At 44.6% G+C, this 20,760-nt stretch overlaps 1 protein-coding gene across 7 annotated transcripts in view; it reads left to right on the top strand.

Annotated features, from left to right (window-relative positions):
* Window positions 1–16,142: 16,142 nt before the first annotated feature.
* The window catches only part of nfasca (neurofascin homolog (chicken) a), a 182,493-nt gene continuing 177,875 nt past the window's right edge, over window positions 16,143–20,760 (top strand). For all 7 annotated transcript variants that reach the window (XM_071336293.1, XM_071336292.1, XM_071336289.1 and 4 more), the window contains exon 1: window positions 16,143–16,367. The gene's annotated coding sequence lies outside the window, so the exon portion shown is untranslated. The remainder of the gene's footprint in view (window positions 16,368–20,760) is intronic.

Genomic DNA, 20,760 nt, shown 5'->3' with positions numbered 1-20,760 from the left:
AGGGGTGGCACTTCAGAGGACACAGTTTACTTTAGTTTAACTCCAGGTTAAATGGTCAGGTATGTTCTCTGAAGGCATCTCCTCTCTGCAATAATGCTCCCAGTTATTGGACAAGATGTTGTTGCTTGAGGACGGATTAACAAAGAGTTAATCGGTGACGAATAGTCTATGCTAAGAGCAGTGAAAAATATGTCTTAGCATTTTTATTTTACAACTAATCCTGTCTGCAGTCAGACAGGCGAGGGGCAGGAAAAAAAAGCGAAATACTGTTGTAATCCCTTCAAGTACACGCATTTATCTGAAAAGACAGACAGGGATATACTGTAGCGACCACAGAATTTTACAAATGCGTACAATTATTGCTCCTTTGTAAACAACATGTGTGGACTAACAGTTGTTAGGTTCTATGTTCTGATACAATGATCCAGACGGACTCAAGTAAAGCTCATGCTAGATGTATTACAACACACTGGGTCATACAGCTGCAAAGACAAGACATGAAGTCACAAGCACATATTTAAACCTCCGACTAGACTCCTCTTCCCAATCAGGGCTGGGCAGGTGGTGTTATTGTTCTATCTTGAGGCCGGAACCTTGGTACTCCTCCACGCATCTCACCGGCCTTCTTAACAGTCAGGAGAGGCCTTGAGGTTAGAGATTCAGTCCACTACATCATTTACATACACAGAGAGAACACTTTGTTCTATTCTAAGAAAATCTATTCATACTAAGAGTATATAATGATATAAAACATATTGAGAAATATATTGATATAAAACATATTGAGAAATATATTGATATAAAACATATTGAGAAATATATTGATATAAAACATATTGAGAAATATATTGATATAAAACATATTGAGAAATATATTGATATAAAACATATTGAGAAACATATTGATATAAAACATATTGAGAAACATAATGATATAAAACATATTGAGAAATATATTGATATAAAACATATTGAGAAATATAATGATATAAAACATATTGAGAAATATAATGATATAAAACATATTGAGAAATATAATGATATAAAACATATTGAGAAATATAATGATATAAAACATATTGAGAAATATATTGATATAAAACATATTGAGAAATATAATGATATAAAACATATTGAGAAATATAATGATATAAAACATATGAAGATATGAGTGTTATAGGACAGTAATTTAGCTCTAGCACATGGCTCGTAACCCACCCTTTATGGACAGGCTCCATGTTTACTTTCACTCTTGCCAAATACCATTGCACATAGATCATTCCCTCTAACCCATCACACATTGAGCACTACTGCTAGGCCACTTATATAGTTACAAACATATCAAAATGTGCTCAAGTCAATTAGTCAGTTTCCAACACAGTGAGATGCTTACTTTACAGGCCCTTCTCAACAATGCAAAGAGAAAGAAAAAAGAGAAATAATAGAAAAGTAAAACACATAATAATAAAAGTAATAGTAGATACACAATGAGTAACAATAACTTGGTTATATACCAGGGGTACCAGTACTGAGTCTGTGCAGGGGTGCAGGGGTATGAGGTCATTGAGGTAGATTTAAAGTGACAGATAGTAAACAGTAGCAGCAGCGTATGTGATGAGTCAAAAAAGTTAGTGCAAAAAGGGTCAATGCAGAAAGTCCGAGTAGCTATTTGGTTAACTATTTAACTGGCCATTGTGGAGAGGTTGGAGTCTGTTTGATTGAGTGTGTGGACAGGTGTCTTTTATACAGGTAACGAGTTCAAACAGGTGCAGTTAATACAGGTAATGAGTGGAGAACAGGAGGGCTTCTTAAAGAAAAACTAACAGGTCTGTGAGAGCCGGAATTCTTACTGGTTGGTAGGTGATCAAATACTTATGTCATGCAATAAAATGCAAATTAATTACTTAAAAATCATACAATGTGATTTTCTGGATTTTTCTTTTAGATTCCGTCTCTCACAGTTGAAGTGTACCTATGACAAAAATTACAGACCTCTACATGCTTTGTAAGTAGGAAAACCTGCAAAATCGGCAGTGTATCCAATACTTGTTCTCCCCACTGTATAGGTGGCATTAGGATTACTGTTACAGTGCTATTCGGTTGTTAATTAGATGTGTTCTGACATAATATGAAGCAATCGAGGAAATTAATAGTCTTTATATCAATATTGCGTGACACAATATTTCTTCCTCTCTAATTAACACCCAATAAGAGAAGAACAGGACTGATCTGGGCCTCAGGATCAAAATAGTTATCCAATTAAAATCAGCAGGAGCGTGGTTGCCACGAGACCTAGAGCTGTGCAGCCCACTATTTTGGTCCAAACCTCACCCTCAGGCTGTTGGGCACAGCGTGAAGATAGAGTCTGGCATGCAATAATCTGTCATCTCTTGGGGATAGAGATATACAGGAAAGATGGGAGAGAAGTTTGTGCAAGAAGAGCATGGGCTGGATATGAACCGACACGGTATACAGTGCATTCGGAAAGTGTTCAGACCTGTAACGTTCGTCTTCCTCCTCGTCGGAGGAGGAGCAAGGATCGGACCAATATGCAGCGTGGTATGTATCCATATTTTATTTCTTTAAGCGACGTAATGAAGAACACTTAAACAAAATACAAAATAACAAAACGACGTGAACAGACCTGAACTTGAGAACATAAAACATGAACGCACGAACAGGAACAAACGAACGAAACGGTACCGTGTGGCGAACAAACACAGACACGGCAACAATCACCCACAAACAGTGAGAACAGCCTACCTTAATATGGTTCTCAATCAGAGGAAACGTAAAACACCTGCCCCTGATTGAGAACCATATCAGGCTAGTTGACAATGAACCCAACATAGAAACACATAACATAGAATGCCCACCCAGCTCACGTCCTGACCAACTAAACAATACAGAACAAAGGAAATAAGGTCAGGAACGTGACAGTACCCCCCCCCCCCCCCCCAAGGTGCGGACTCCGGCCGCAAAACCTGAACCTATAGGGGAGGGTCTGGGTGGGCATCTGTCCAAGGTGGCGGCTCTGGCTCTGGACGTGGCCCCCACCCCATCATAGTTAATCCCCGCTTCCGTGGCCTCCTCCTAATGGCTACCCTCCATATTAACCCCACTGGATTAAGGGGCAGCACCGGACTGAGGGGCAGCAACGGACTGAGGGGCAGCTCCGGACTGAGGGGCAGCTCCGGACTGAGGGGCAGCTCCGGACTGAGGGGCAGCAGTCTGCTGCTGCTGTTGCTGCCCGTTACCACGCTGCTTGGTCCTTTTGTGGTGGGTGATTCTGTAACGTTCGTCTTCCTCCTCGTCTGAGGAGGAGCAAGGATCGGACCAATATGCAGCGTGGTATGTATGCATATTTTATTTCTTTAAGCGACGTAATGAAGAACACTTAAACAAAATACAAAAACGACGTGAACAGACCTGAACTTGAGAACATAAAACATGAACGAAACGAAACAGTACCGTGTGGCAAACAAACACAGACACGGCAACAATCACCCACAAACAAACAGTGAGAACAGCCTACCTTAATATGGTTCTCAATCAGAGGAAACGTAAAACACCTGCCCTGATTGAGAACCATATCAGGCTAGTTGACAATGAACCCAACATAGAAACACATAACATAGAATGCCCACCCAGCTCACGTCCTGACCAACTAAACAATACAGAACAAAGGAAATAAGGTCAGGAACGTGACAAGACCCCTTGACTTTTTCAACATTTTGTTACGTTACAGCCTTATTCTAAAATGGATTAAATCGTTTTTTCCCTCCTCAATCTACACACAATAACCCATAATTATTTTCTTTCTTAAAAAAAAAAATTATTCTGAGGATGTTACATATTGACTGTAAATTGGATAATACTGTAACAAGTTGGTCTGGATAAGATTGTGCATCAATCAGTATTTCAAATCAAAGCAAAGTTTATTGGTCACATGCACAGATTGTCAGGTTTTGGCCAGGACTGTTCAGGTTTTGGTCACTAGATGTCCCCATTGCACCTTTTTTGTACCTTTTGTTTTTTCCTTGCTCTAATTATTGTTTGCACCTGTGTGTCGTTCCCTTGTTAGTATTTAAACCCTGTGTGTTCCTCAGTTCTTTGCTCAGTGTTTGTATGTTAGCACCCAGCCCCAGCCTTGTTGTGAACATATATTTCTCTTATTGGATTTTCCAGAGGTTCTCTGGTTTAGTGCTTGTGTATTTTTGAGTAGTCTTTTGAGGTTTGTTTTTCCCTGCTGTTTTTACCACTTTGTGGAGTTTCTTTGTATTTTGGAGGATATCCATTTTGTGCCTCTTGGCTTTATTTTTGGACGTGGTGGATTTATATTCTTTGCCTGAAGATCTTGTCCTTTTATTAAACCACCATCTCTAGTACTGCTGAGTCTGCCTCATCTTCTGGGTTCTGCCGACTATTAGTGACTGTTTCTCTCACCGGGTCCTGACAGAAACACTGAGCCATTAAAATGAACCCAGAGGCAGCCAGTACCCAGGACTTTTTTCCCATGCTGTCCCACCATGAGGGGACTGTCCAACGTCACGAAGCTGCTCTGGTTCAGCAAGAGGCCTTACTGGCTGGACATTCTCAACTTCTGTCGGAGATGATGACTTCCATAAAACAGATTTCTGATCAACTTTCCCCTGCAACCGCTTCTGCTCCAGTTCATCAGATTCAAGTGCCCGTGGCAGTTAACCCCCTGGCTGAACCTCGTCTGCCGCCTCCCCAACGGTTCTCAGGTGATCCGAGTGTTTGTAAGGGGTTTTTCACCCAATGTTCTCTCTCCTTCGAGCTGCAACCCTCGTCGTTTCCCACCGACCGGTCCAAGATAGCATATATCATCACCCTGCTGTCGGAAAAAGCCCTAGCCTGGGCTACTGCTGTGTGGGATGCCCAAAGTCCCTGCTGTGCCAGCTACTCTACCTTTGCTGAAGAATTCAAGCGAGTGTTTCAAGATCCCACCAGGGGTCCTGACTCAGCCAAACAGCTCCTGACTCTCAGCCAAGGTCGGCGCAGCGTGACGGACTATGCCATCCAGTTCCGCACGGTGGCAGCAGCGAGTGGCTGGAACGACGAGGCGCTCACAGTGTGTTTTTTGAAGGGTCTTTCCGACACCATCCAAGATGAACTGGCCACTCGGGAACCACCGGACAACCTCGAGTCCCTGATCAAGTTGGCTTCACGCATAGACCAGCGTCTGAGAGAGAGAGAGCTCAACCGTAGATCTCTCACCCTAGCTCCTATCGGTCCCAGTTCCGAGTCTCCACCTTTATCCTCGCTGACTCCACCGGAACCCATGCAGGTTGGACGCATCTCCCAGGCTGAGAGAGACCGCCGGATAAGGGAGCGATGTTGTCTATTGCGGCAAACCGGGCCATTTCCTCTCCACGTGTCCCGGGCTCCAGGGAAAACGCACTCTCCCGTGCAGGCCTGGGAGGACTGTAACGGGAAACATAAGCTCCTCCCATCCATCCAACTCCCGCCTGCTTATTCCAGTTACCCTTTCCTGGGACAACCACGAGCTTCCCCTTCAAGCCTTGGTAGACTCTGGAGCCGCAGGTAACTTCATGGATGGTGTTTGGGCGAAGGAGAATGGCGTTCCCTCTGAACCTCTTAGTGACCCCATAAGGGTTACTACGTTGGATGGAAGCCCTTTGGGATCTGGACTTGTCACTCGTGTCACTACCCCCTTGCGACTTTCAGTTTCCCAACACCAGGAAGTGATGAACTTTCATCTGACCTCGTGTTCCGAGTTCCCTCTCGTCCTTGGATACCCCTGGCTTCACAGCCATAACCCTCACATCGACTGGTCTGTGGGCACTATCAAGCAGTGGGGTCCTACGTGCCAAGCCACTTGTATCTTCCCTAGTTCCCCGAGTTCCCCTCCCGAGTCTCTAGAATCCATCGACCTGTCCCGAGTTCCCGAGTGTTACCATGACCTCAAACCGGTATTTAGCAAACAGAGGGCCACCAAATTACCACCCCATAGACCTTACGATTGCCCCATCGACCTGTTTCCGGGCACCTGCCCCCCCAGGGGTCGGATCTTTTCCCTATCTCCTCCCGAACGAGCTGCTATGGATACCTACATCAAGGACGCTCTGGCAGCAGGCCTCATGCGTCCATCCACCTCGCCGGCGGGAGCAGGGTTTTTCTTTGTGGCCAAAAAAGACGGTGGATTACGTCCTTGCATCGACTACCGGGGACTTAATGCTATAACCGTCCGTAACCGCTACCCACTACCCCTTATGGCCACAGCCTTTGAGCTGCTCCAGGAAGCAGTGGTCTTCACTAAGCTTGACTTACGGAACGCATACCATCTTGTGCGTATCAAACCCGGTGACGAGTGGAAGACCGCTTTCAACACGCCTACTGGTCACTACGAATACTTGGTGATGCCCTTCGGCCTGACCAACGCCCCGGCTGTGTTCCAAGCGCTCATAAACGATGTGCTTAGGGATATGCTTAACATTTTCGTGTTTGTTTACTTGGATGACATCCTCATCTTTTCGAGCTCCCTTCAAGAACACACTAAGCATGTCAGACAAGTGCTCAAACGCCTCCTAGACAGCCATTTGTACGTTAAGCCGGAAAAGTGTGAATTCCATTCCTCTCGAGTACAATTCCTGGGATTTGTAGTGGAACCCGGTCGAGTCCAGATGGACCCCAAGAAGGTAGGGGCGGTAGCGGATTGGCCCACCCCCAAGTCCGTTAAGGAAGTTCAGCGTTTCCTGGGCTTCACTAACTTTTACCGCAAGTTCATCAAGAACTTCAGCTCGGTGGCAGCCCCTCTCTCAGCTGTAACCAAGGGTGGCAACACAAGGTTTCTGTGGGGAAGAGAAGCTGAGACGGCCTTCCAAGGACTCAAGCAGCGCATCCTCTCTGCTCCCATCCTGACACTACCGACGGCGGATGAACCTTTTGTGGTGGAGGTAGACGCATCAGAGGTTGGTGTTGGAGCTGTCCTGTCTCAGAGGGGGGAAGACAAGAGGCTTCATCCTTGCGCCTTCTTCTCTCACCGGCTTACCCCGGCCGAGAGGAATTACGATGTGGGGGATCGTGAACTCCTAGCGGTTAAGATGGCATTGAAGGAATGGAGACACTGGCTCGAGGGGGCTTCTCAACCATTTCAAGTGCTTACGGACCACAAAAATCTGGAGTATATCCAGCAGGCGAAGCGGTTGAACTCCAGACAAGCTCGATGGTCTCTTTTCTTCAGCCGATTCCAGTTTATCCTCACCTATAGACCCGGGTCGAAGAATCTCAAACCGGACGCCTTGTCACGAGTCTACTCTCCTGCCATTCGAGAAGATACTGACATGACTGTTCTTCCTGCCGCTAAGATCGTGGCTCCAATCTCGTGGCAAGTTGAGGATACCGTGAGACAAACTCAAGCCATCGAACCGGGTCCTAAGGGAGGTCCTGCCAATCGGTTGTTTGTTCCCAAGGCAGCAAGATCCCAAGTCCTTCTGTGGGGGCACTCCTCTCGCCTCACCTGTCACCCGGGCGTAGGTCGCACCTTGGAGTTCATTCAGCGTAAGTTCTGGTGGCCCACCATAAGAGAAGACGTTGCCACTTTCGTCAAGGCCTGTCCCGTGTGCTGCCAGGGCAAATCTTCTCACCTCCGCCCTCAAGGACTCCTTCACCCTTTATCTATTCCCCACCGACCCTGGTCCCATATCTCGTTGGACTTTATTACTGGCCTTCCTCCGTCCCATGGTAATACTACTATCCTAGTCATCATCGACAGGTTTTCTAAGGCGGCCAGGTTTGTTCCCTTGACCAAATTACCTTCTGCCAAGGAAACAGCTGAGTTGGTGATTAACCATGTGTTCCGAGTCTTTGGCATTCCGCAAGATATGGTTTCCGACAGAGGTCCCCAGTTCGCCTCAAGGTTTTGGAAGGCCTTCTGCCAACTCATAGGGGCCACGGCCAGTTTATCTTCAGGGTACCATCCGGAGTCCAACGGCCAAACCGAGAGGATGAATCAGGAGCTGGAAACCACCCTCAGATGTATGGTTTCCAACAACCCGTCCACATGGTCATCCTTCATTGTTTGGGCCGAGTACGCGCACAACACCTTGTGCTCCTCCTCCACTGGTATATCCCCGCACGAGTGTCAGTTTGGCTATGCTCCTCTATTGTTCCCGGACCAGGAGGCAGAAGTCAGAGTGCCTTCAGCCTCGAGGTTCATCAGACGCTGTCGGCTTACGTGGAAGAAGGCCCGTCTTAATCTTCTGCGTTCCTCACAGCAGTACCAGCGACAAGCCAACAGACGTCGCCGTCCCGGTCCTACCCTGTACCCCGGCCAGAGAGTATGGCTCTCAACAAAGAACTTACCGCTACGGGTGGAGTCTCGTAAGCTGTCCCAGAGATTCATCGGTCCCGTTAAGATTGCCAACAGAGTCAATCCCGTTACTTTTCGCCTGCACTTACCCAGATCCCTTAAGATCAATCCAACATTTCACATTTCTTTATTAAAACCTGTTGTTTTTTCTCCCCTTATCCCGGCAGGCAGACCTCCCCCTCCGCCCCGTGTCATCGGAGGCCAGTCGGCTTATACCGTCCACCGGATACTGGATTCCCGCCGGGTGCAGCGGTCCTGGCAGTATCTGGTGGACTGGGAAGGCTACGGTCCCGAGGAGCGCTCCTGGGTTCCTGCCAAGGACATACTGGACCCTGACCTCATTCGTCAGTTCAGGGCCCTCCACCCTGAGAAGGCTGGTAGGAACGTCAGGAGCCGTTCCTAGGAGGGGGATTCTGTCAGGTTTTGGCCAGGACTGTTCAGGTTTTGGTCACTAGATGTCCCCATTGCACCTTTTTTGTACCTTTTGTTTTTTCCTTGCTCTAATTATTGTTTGCACCTGTGTGTCGTTCCCTTGTTAGTATTTAAACCCTGTGTGTTCCTCAGTTCTTTGCTCAGTGTTTGTATGTTAGCACCCAGCCCCAGCCTTGTTGTGAACATATATTTCTCTTATTGGATTTTCCAGAGGTTCTCTGGTTTAGTGCTTGTGTATTTTTGAGTAGTCTTTTGAGGTTTGTTTTTCCCTGCTGTTTTTACCACTTTGTGGAGTTTCTTTGTATTTTGGAGGATATCCATTTTGTGCCTCTTGGCTTTATTTTTGGACGTGGTGGATTTATATTCTTTGCCTGAAGATCTTGTCCTTTTATTAAACCACCATCTCTAGTACTGCTGAGTCTGCCTCATCTTCTGGGTTCTGCCGACTATTAGTGACTGTTTCTCTCACCGGGTCCTGACACAGATATTAAGATGTTATCGCAGGTGCAGCGAAATGCTTGTGTTTCTAGCAGCAACAGTGCAGTAATACCTAGCAATACAAAACAATCAACACGTGATCCAATTGGTTTAATTTTTATTAATAGATACAGTGGGGAGAACAAGTATTTGATACACTGCCGATTTTGCAGGTTTTCCTACTTACAAAGCATGTAGAGGTCTGTAATTTTTATCATAGGTACACTTCAACTATGAGAGACGGAATCTAAAACAAAAATCCAGAAAATCACATTGTATGATTTTTAAGTAATTAATTTGCATTTTATTGCATGACATAAGTATTTGATACATCAGAAAAGCAGAACTTAATATTTGGTACAGAAACCTTTGTTTGCAATTACAGAGATCATACGTTTCCTGTAGTTCTTGACTAGGTTTGCACACACTGCAGCAGGGATTTTGGCCCACTCCTCCCTACAGATCTTCTCCAGATCCTTCAGGTTTCGGGGCTGTCGCTGGGCAATACGGACTTTCAGCTCCCTCCAAAGATTTTCTATTGGGTTCAGGTCTGGAGACTGGCTAGGCCACTCCAGGACCTTGAGATGCTTCTTACGGAGCCACTCCTTAGTTGCCATGGCTGTGTGCTTCGTGTCGTTGTCATGCTGGAAGACCCAGCCACGACCCATCTTCAATGCTCTTACTGAGGGAAGGAGGTTGTTGGCCAAGATCTCGCGATACATGGCCCCATCCATCCTCCCCTCAATACGGTGCAGTCGTCCTGTCCCCTTTGCAGAAAAGCATCCCCAAAGAATGATGTTTCCACCTCCATGCTTCACGGTTGGGATGGTGTTCTTGGGGTTGTACTCATACTTCTTCTTCCTCCAAACACGGCGAGTGGAGTTAGACCAAAAAGCTCTATTTTTGTCTCATCAGACCACATGACCTTCTCCCATTCCTCCTCTGGATCATCCAGATGGTCATTGGCAAACTTCAGACGGGCCTGGACATGCACTGGCTTAAGCAGGGGGACCTTGCGTGCGCTGCAGGATTTTAATCCATGACGGCGTAGTGTGTTACTAATGGTTTTCTTTGAGACTGTGGTCCCAGCTCTCTTCAGGTCATTGACCAGGTCCTGCCGTGTAGTTCTGGGCTGATCCCTCACCTTCCTCATGATCATTGATGCCCCACGAGGTGAAATCTTGCATGGAGCCCCAGACCGAGGGTGATTGACCGTCATCTTGAACTTCTTCCATTTTCTAATAATTGCGCCAACAGTTGTTTCCTTCTCACCAAGCTGCTTGCCTATTGTCCTGTAGCCCATCCCAGCCTTGTGCAGGTCTACAATTTTATCCCTGATGTCCTTACACAGCTCTCTGGTCTTGGCTATTGTGGAGAGGTTGGAATCTGTTTGATTGAGTGTGTGGACAGGTGTCTTTTATACAGGTAACGAGTTCAAACAGGTGCAGTTAATACAGGTAATGAGTGGAGAACAGGAGGGCTTCTTAAAGAAAAACTAACAGGTCTGTGAGAGCCGGAATTCTTACTGGTTGGTAGGTGATCAAATACTTATGTCATGCAATAAAATGCAAATTAATTATTTAAAAATCATACAATGTGATTTTCTGGATTTTTGTTTTAGATTCCGTCTCTCACAGTTGAAGTGTACCTATGATAAAAATGACAGACCTCTACATGCTTTGTAAGTAGGAAAACCTGCAAAATCGGCAGTGTATCAAATACTTGTTCTCCCCACTGTATAGCTATTTTTTTCCTCAAATAAATCTGTATTTCTCAACAGATCTGTGGATATGATATAATCTCACACCCTGTGATTTGACAGCTAAAGTATACTGATTGTTTATGAAACATTTCTAAAGGACTTAATATGTTTACAATATCAAAGGGGTTGAATAGTAAATAGATGAGTAGATTTAATTGATCTGCAGATGGATTCTACCTGGGTTTTTTGTCCACTCTGCCATATACCATTCTAGTTCTAGATTAGGATTCATGCATGTTAATCTCTGTTACTTTTGAACTTTCATCACATAACCTCAGCAAAAAAAGAAACGTCCTCTCACTGTCACCTGCATTTATTTTCAGCAAACTTAACATGTGCAAATATTTGTATGGACATAAGAAGATTCAATAACTGAGACATAAACTGAACAAGTTCCACAGACATGTGACCAACAGAAATGGAATAATGTGTCCCTGAACAAAGGGGATGGGGGGTCAAAATCAAAAGTAACAGTCAGTATCCGGTGTGCCCACCAGCTGCATTAAGTACTGCAGTACATCTCCTCCCCATGGACTGCACCAGATTTGCCAGTTCTTGCTGTGAGACGTTACCCAACTCTTCCACCAAGGCACCTACAAGTTCCCGGACATTTCTGGGGGGAATGGCCCTAGCTCTCACCCTCTGATCCAACAGGTCCCAGACATGCTCAATGGGATTGAGATCCGGGCTCTTCGCTGGCCATGGCAGAACACTGACATTCCTGTCTTGCAGGAAATCACGCACAGAACGAGCAGTATGGCTGGTGGCATTGTCATGCTGGAGAGTCATGTCAGGATGAGCCTGCAGGAAGGGTACCACATGAGGGAGGATGTCCTCCCTGTTAACGCACAGCGTTGAGATTGCCTGCAATGACAACAAGCTCAGTCCGATGATGCTGTGACACACCGCCACAGACCATGACCGATCGACCATTCCACAGGTGCATGTTCATGAATTGTTTATGGTTCATTGAACAAGCTTGGGAAACAGTGTTTAAACCCTTTAAAATGAAAATCTGTGAAGTTATTTGGATTTTTACGAATTAACTTTGAAAGGCAGTGTCCTGAAAAAGGGACGTTTCTTTTTTTGCTGAGTTTATTTAGCGCATTTATATAATATTTCTATATTTATCACATAGAACATCACCACTATGTCAGTGTTATGGCCGTTCAGCATGTTGAATGTCCTTTAGCTACAGTACTAACCATTTGAAAGTGTCACACCCTGATCTGTTTCACCTGTCCTTGTGATTGTCTCCACCCCTCTCCAGGTGTCACCCATCTTCCCCATTATCCCCTGTGTATTTATACCTGTGTTCTCTGTTTGTCCGTTGCCAGTTCGTCTTGCTTGTCAAGTCAGCCAGCGTTTTTGTTCTCAGCTCCTGCTTTTCCCAGTCTCTCGTTTTCTTGCCCTCCTGGTTTTGACCCTTGCCTCTCCTGACTCTGAGCCCGCCTGCCTGACCACTCTGCCTGCCCCTGACCCTGAGCCTGCCTGCCAAGCTGTACCTTTGCCCCACCTCTGGATTGTTGACCTCTGCTTACCCTGAGCCTGCCTGCAGTCCGGTACCGTTGCCCCACCTCTGGTTTACTGACCCCTGCCTGCCTTGACCTGTCTATTGCCTGGCCCTGTTGGAATATTAAACCATTGTCAATTCGACATGTCTGCATCTGTGTCTTACATTGATTCCTGATAGAAAGCAGAGGTACTGTAAGAACTTCCAGTGAGCAGTAAAATGGTAACCGAAAGGAGTCAAATCTTCAACAGGAAACATGTACTGTAGATACAATATATTATTACGTATGTGTCCACTTAGACCTCCACGCATGCAATTGAATAGGCTTTGCTATACACCTGGGTGTGTATAGCAAAGCCTATGGTAACATCTTCATTTAGATGAGCTCCTTTTTTCAACATGTAGAGTTCACGTTTGAAGATTACAATAAGAACCCCCAAACACACACACACACACACACACACACACACACACATGTTTGCAAATATTTATATTTGGGGTTTACGATTTAGCAGTTTAAGTCAAGAAGCATGAGGGGGTGTAAACCACATCACATATGGGGAGATAAGGAGACCACATACTGTTCTATAGCTACTGTACAGATGTTGGGGAAACCAGTGAGTAAAAGTAGGTTAACCGGTTAATGATGTCTTAAAATCTGATCCAACAACTCCTCTCTGTCAGCTTTTCCTTTCACTCTCAATGTATGACACCCTCTCTATCGCTCCTCCTCTCTATTTCTCCCCGTCTATCTTTCTAACATTACCAGTTCATCATCAACATAAAGCTCAGATGAACTGTGAGAATAATTAAACATCAGAACAGACTCGTTCTTCTGTGCCTCACTTTTGTCATTTGCGTTCAGCTGGATTTCTTCACATTTTCCTATTTGAGGTGTCAGAATGATAGAGAGAAAGAGATAGGAGAAAGATAGCAAGAGAGGGAGAAAGCAAAAGCAGGAGATAGATGAGACAGAGATAGAGATAGAGAGAGAGAGGGAGATGAGTGTCACGATCGTCGTTGGAAGCATACTCGGACCAAAGCGCAGCGTGATCTGGGTTCCACATATTTATTGAAGTGAAACGCACAAAACAACAATAAAGCGCTCACAGGCAACTACACATGCACAAGATCCCACAAAACATAATGGGGAAATGGCTGCCTAAATATGATCCCCAATCAGAGACAACGATAAACAGCTGCCTCTGATTGGGAACCATACCAGGCCCACATAGAAAAAAACAACCTAGATTACCCACCCTAGTCACACCCCGACCTAACCAACATAGAGAATAAAAAGGCTCTCTATGGTCAGGGCGTGACAATGAGAGAGAGAGAGAGAGATGTCTTTAATCTTTTTGAACTTTTGTGAATGTAATGTTTATGTCACGTCCTGACCATAGTTCTTATGTGTGTTGCTTGTTTTAGTGTTGGTCAGGACGTGAGCTGGGTGGGCATTCTATGTTATGTGTCTAGTTTGTCTGTTTCTGTGTTCAGCCTGATATGGTTCTCAATCAGAGGCAGCTGTCAATCGTTGTCCCTGATTGAGAATCATATATAGGTGGCTTGTTTTGTGTTGGGGATTGTGGGTGGTTGTCTTCTGTCTTTGTGTTCTGCACCAGATAGGACTGTTTTCACATTTATTGTTTTGTTGTTTGTAGTGTTCTCATATTCTTTATTAAATTATGTTGAACACTAGCCGCGCTGCGTTTTGGTCCTCTCCTTCATCCCAGGAAGAAAACCATTACAGTTTACTGTTCATTTCACTTTTGTTTATTATATATTTCACTAGCTTTGGCAATGTAAACATATGTTTCCCATGCCAATAAATCCCCTTAAATTGAAATTGAAATTGAGAGAGAGAGAGAGAGAGAAAGAGACCCATCCTTTGTAAGGGGTATCAAATGAATGACATACCAAATGCCTCCAGTAGCGAATGCTCTTAAAGCTCCACCAGGAACCCCCCACCACCCACAACAGCCCCCCATGGCTGCCACCATAATCAAGAAAGGCAGATTTGGAATTCTTGAAAGATGGGGAGAGTATGGAGTGGAAGGGTAATTCTCTGTCTGCCCCCAGCCACCACTAACACTGTGTGTCAATGTCAGTTAGGCCATACAAAGTTGATTTACTGTTTAACGGAAGACCCGGCTTCACATCCACCAAAAAAAAAGAGGAAAAAAAGATTATTTTCGATGAAATTAACGATTTACTTTGGCATTGTAGTAATTGGGATTTGGTTTAATCACGGTGAATCGGATCATGTGAATCAAAAGAATCATTTGTAAAATGCAAACAGTAATTTTAGGAAAAAATATTAGCAGTAGCCTTCCTTTTGGATTATGTGGCAGCAAAACTTGTTTTATAGATACTTCAAGTTGATTTGGGCAGTCAATTTATCAGACATTGCAACTCAATAGATGCTTGTTAGCCTGCAAAGTAAACACTTCTAAGGTAAGATAAATATGACTAAACTAGAAAAGGTACATTTCCTGAAGAGAATTTGTGCACTTGCTTCAGCTGTCTAAAATGATGTGTATTTTACTGCGATATGTGTTAACTGTAGAATTCCAGCTGAATATGAGCTAAAGCAGTTCATTACAGTAAGAATAGGTCTCATTACTTTAGTAGACTGGTATATATTTCAGCTCGCACATAAATGATTCAAAATGGCAGAACTATGCCTCTGAATAATATACCCTGACCAGGATTCAAACTGAATTTACCATGATACTTAAAGTTCCAAATCTCTAGGTAAGGTGTTGTACTACGATTGTTTAGTACTTTTGCAAGGGGTTCAAATAAAAATTTAAAAGTCTACATTTTATTTTTATTAGCCCGCTCGCCTCACTTAAAAAAAGGGAATCGAAATATATAAATACATACTGTATGTAAATATATTCTGTGTACTGGAGTTGGTTCAGTGAACTGCGTCCGTGTGATGAGTACTAAGGCATGAAGAATTGTGTTAGTTCCCACTCTCAGAGCAAACAGCTTGGCTTAAGGTCAGCGGGCTAATGTGGTCCTGAGGTGAGTAGATGACCCAAGTTTGATACTAGTCATATCTGTGGTTTTCTCTCTCTCGTTAGAACGCACACACTCACACTCACGCACGCACGCACACGCACGCACGCACACACACACACACACACACACACAATGCCTGGTCATGAAGGGAAATCGAACCCTTGGATTCGGATGTCGTCTGTTTGGCGGCGGGCTGTGGGTTTCCTCTGATTAACAACAGAAGGAGAGATGCGTGTGATGATTTGGAGACAGTGGCAGATGTGCTGTCAGGCTTTAAAGACATGTAAGAGTCTTTAAAGAGATAGAATGGGTTTGGGCCAATGAGGGAACAGATATGGCTGCATGGAGTAATCCACGGCTCTCTGTCTGTAACTCAATACATATTAGTTATTCCAGAAAACAATCAAATGAAAGGAAACAATAACTCATCTGTAACTTCCACCTCTCCTTAAATAAATAGCACCGCACCATCAGTCTTCACTGTCACCAGTCAACCTCCCTTTTCCCCAACCTCCCTTTTCCCCTCAACACCTGTCCAGCGCTACCCCGGGACTCCCGCGCTATGTACTCACATCGACCCACTGACTGGGAGCGCGCACCAGCCGAAGAAGTGATTGCGGCTTCACGGATAGCGAGAGAGGAGGAACAGGGAGAGAGAGATTGAGAGAGACCTGTACCGCATTACACGAAATAACGAGCACAGGCACATACTTTCACACATGCTACTGCAGAGCTGACACACACAGCGGAGAAAAGAGAGGGAACAGCGAAATATCTGCGGCCACGCCACAGGCACTCAGGTAAGTAAGCAACAGCATTCCTCTAACAGGCTTCTAATAATAGGTCATACTTTCGCATCGGGTAGTGTCATATTGCCTAGTGTCTAAGGGTTTTATGAATATTTGAAGATGTCGAGATTAAATTATGCTGTGAAGGGATGCCGCGGCTTCGGTAAAGATGGTAGATGTTTTCGGTACAGCCATCTGCAGTCGTTCTTGACCGGGTGCAGCCTTCTCACGTTGCCGAGCCGAGCCTAATGCGCTGCGCATGGATGGATGATGCTGCGGTGGGTTATTTTTGCTGCTCTGCGCAAATTATAAACAGGGTCAGTATACAGTCGTTTATTTCCACACACCAGTCACATTTATGTCTTTATAGGTAGTTGTGATGTTTGACACAATATTGAAGGAGACAAAATATCTATTTAATGATTGTCAGCATGGTTGTTTTGTTAGACCGGCAGCTGCGGGCGGGTGGCTGGTACTGTAAATTATGCTACAGATAGGGCGGATGATAGCACTCCTCGAAGTGAACGTGAGTGTTGTCGCCACAGAGAGTCTTTGAGGAGGCTGGTCATGCAGAGATAATTAAGGGGTTCCGTTTGGTTACCTGAATCACGTCATGTCACCAAACGAGGTACGCGCGGCACATAGCTCTTCTATTCAGCATTCTGATTCAGATTCATACATCCGCTAGGCCTCTCTGTAAAGACAAAATAGCTAGGCCTACACATTTAACGGTTATAGGGCTACATTTGGGTAGAAATCAACATAACTTTAGCCGCGTTTCATTCACCTGGTGTCTGTTAGAAGTGAAGAAAACAGATAGGCTTTTTCTTTTGTCCTGTCTTTGTTCTGTGCATGAGTGTGTGTGTATCACTACCTGGGCTGTGGCCTTATGCAAGGGCTATAGAGGGGAATATCTGTCCTCTCAGTGGCAAAGAGACAGATGTTCCGATCTATAGTCCTTACATAAAGGCTATCAACAGGCCACAGCCCAGGTAGTGATACATTCACACACACACACTTCTCTATTTTCACAAATGATTTGCCACTTGTCTTACAAGAAGCTAAAATGACTATTATGATTGCACACTCTACACATCAGCACTGAGACTCTTAGCAAGGAGTTACAGTCAGGGTCAGAATGGGTCATTAACAATAAACGGGTCTTGAATACATCTTGATTAATGTCTGGTAATATGTTAAGGTGCAGTAAAGAAAGACCTGGCAAAGCTGCAGCTGGCTCAAAACAAAGCAGCTGGCCTTGCCCTTAAAGGGGCAATCAGTAGTTGCTACATCCCTTTTTGGACTTCTAAATTAATGATATGTACAAATTGATTATTATAATTTATTTTTTAAAGTATTTTGCCCCACTTTTTCTCCCCAATTTTGTCATATCCAATTTTGATCTTGTCTCATTGCTGTAACTCCCCAACGGGCTCGGGAGGCGAAGGTCGGGTCATGCGTCCTCCTAAACATGGCCCGCCAAACCGCATCTTAACACCCGCCTGCTTAACACCGTTCACCTGACGACCGAGGTCAGCCTGCAGGCACCTGGCCCGCCACAAGGAGTTGCTAGAGCGCAATGAACAAAGTAAATCTCCCCTGGCCAAACCCTCCCCTAACCTGGATGCCGCTGGGCCAGTTGCACGCCGCCCTATGGGACTCCTGATCACGGCTGGTTGTGATACAGCCCAGGATCAGACCCGGGTCTGTAGTGACCCGGCTCCACTTGGGAGGCCATACCCATTGATTCTGGAAGAATATTACTTAGAAATGCGTCAATTGTCAGAACCCCATCAGAACCTCAAATATACTCTTGTTTACACCAATGTTTGTTAAACAAAGAAAATATAAGCAAACACTATTTAGCTTCAAAACATGGTTAAAAGTATAATTTTGATATCTTTGATGGTCAATCCTTGCATCCATAGCTCTGTCTATGAATTTGATGATTACATTTCTCCAGCTCCATACCTCAGCTTTTTACCGAACCAGGGGCGGGGAGGCCGCTTTGTTATGTTTTCCACTGCTGATTGCTGATTTAACTGCACACACAGAACTATAATGAGCAAAAATATAAACGCAACATGCAACAATTTCAACAATTTGACTGAGTTACAGTTCATATAAGGAATCAGTCAATTGAAATAAATTCATGAGGCCCTAATCTATGGATTTCACATGACTGGGTCCACCCACTGCGTGCCAGGCCCACCCACTGGGGAGCCAGGCCCAGCCAATCAGAATGAGTTTTTCCCCACAAAAGAGCTTTATTACAGACAGAAATACTCCTCAGTTTCATCAGCTGTCTGGGTGGCTGGTCTCTGACAATCTCACAGGTGAAGAAGCCGGATGTGGAGGTCCTGGGCTGGCATGGTTACACGTGGTCTGCGGTTGTGAGGCCAGTTGGACATACTGCCAAATAAAACGATGTTGGAGGCTACTTATGGTAGAGAAATGAACATTAAATACTCTGGTAACAGCTCCTTTGGTCATTCCTGCAGTCAGCATGCCAATTGCACGCTCCCTCAACACTTGAGACATCTATATATAACAATTTTTTTATTCCCATTTTTTATTGTGAATTTAAGGATATGTTTTATTTTTTACAACCAAATCTCATTTTTTGATGTAAATGGAATGTTATAGAAGGGTCCAGACACCTTTTTTGTGATTTCACATGTGTTTTAGAAAATGACCCCAAACAGCAAATTTCTTCCTCATCCTCCTTGTGTAGCCAGCCAGCCAGGTCCCCCGTGATACAAGTCAGTATTCGACTTCCATCCATGTCTGTGGCCGTCGGAAAATAACGTGGAAAACGGCCACTAGGGGCAACAGTGAGCGTTGTTACGTTCATGTAGGTTTGGGTTTTGCTAAGGCTTTGGGGATGGCAGATGGGTGTATAAATCTGCCTCAAGTGCTAAAGGTTACAATAGAAAGTTGTTTTTGTGATTTCTTTTTTAAGCCTGTTCCAAACCTTAACCCTTACCTTAACCATTCAGAGTTAATAATGCCTAACCATAAGATTTGGAATTAATGCCTAAACTTAACCCTAACCTTAAAAATGTCCTTTATTTTGACAGTTACCTGTAGCAGCAGGCTACACAATGGAACAGCTGGATAAGGGAAATGGCTAGAGTCACGCAAAACGGAATATACCATTGGGGATAAAGTTCGGAATGTCACAATTTCATGTGTACAACATCTAAAGACCTGCGTCACTATACTGAGAGCTTTGCCTTTCTAAACTGACATATTTGGGTGTTTTTGGAGCCTTTGTTCAAGTTTTTCGGGGCTCCTAAACAACGAGGATGAGGAAGTGATTTGCTGTTTGGAGTAGGTTTTTCAAAAATGTGAAATCACAAAAAGGTGTCTGGAACCTTCTGTAACATGCCATGTACATCAAAAGATTTGGTGGTAAAAATGAAAAAATATCCTTTAATGGAGTATCTTCTATTGTTCTTGTCTATTACTGTTCTGTACTCTGTCATGTATTTGTACATCTTATGTGGACCCCAGTAAGAGTAGCTGCTGCCTATGCAGTTGCTAATGGGGATCCTAATAAACTAAACTCCCAGCAGGCAGTCTCTGGGACAGCTTAAATACAGCAGCAAAACTGGGCAGATGTCTTCTGGAACTGTAACTAAGACCCCCTTCACATTCACTGACTGACTGGCGTACTGACAAATTCCTATTGAATAGAATTACTAGAGGAGCGTGGATTTGGACCACAATGGAGATAGCAACATTAGTAGACAGATGTTTCCCTCTATAGCCCTTACAACAGACAGACAGACAGACAGATGGAATAAACATGACAATATCGTTATCTAATAAGATGCCAACATTTTGCTTTTGGTCTATTAAGGAAGGATCCTGGTCTGAACTAACTGAATTACTTAGACTTCAGTCCAGTAAAAAAGTCAAGAAGAGATTTGAGTTCAACATTATGCCTGTAGGCTAGAGAAGATTCTGTCCCCACTAATTTTGCCTGACCACATACATACTGTAGCTTCTAGTTTTGTGCAAACATACATACAGATCCATCAGAATAAGCCTATATGCCCTGCTTCTCAACTCAACTGATCTGCTGCCATATTATTTCCGTTATGAATGAAAGATGCCAGGTTTGAATAGTAGCCAGCCAGGACTTTGAACTGGAGCTGGGCTCTCTTCTAGCTGTGGAGAGCCCGTCTTTAGGGTGGGCTAGTGTGGGGACATGGATCTGTCATCAACCCCTTTATTGATACATTCTGTCAGTCCTTCTCTTAGCCTATAGGCCAAAAGGACACTTGCACATATGAATACACACACACACACACACACACACACACACACACACACACACACACACACACACACACACACACACACACACACACACACACACACACACACACACACACAC

This window comes from Salvelinus alpinus, chromosome 12, assembly GCF_045679555.1.
Source record: "Salvelinus alpinus chromosome 12, SLU_Salpinus.1, whole genome shotgun sequence".
NCBI lineage: Eukaryota > Metazoa > Chordata > Actinopteri > Salmoniformes > Salmonidae > Salvelinus > Salvelinus alpinus.
This window is presented reverse-complemented; position numbering and strand designations above follow the sequence as displayed.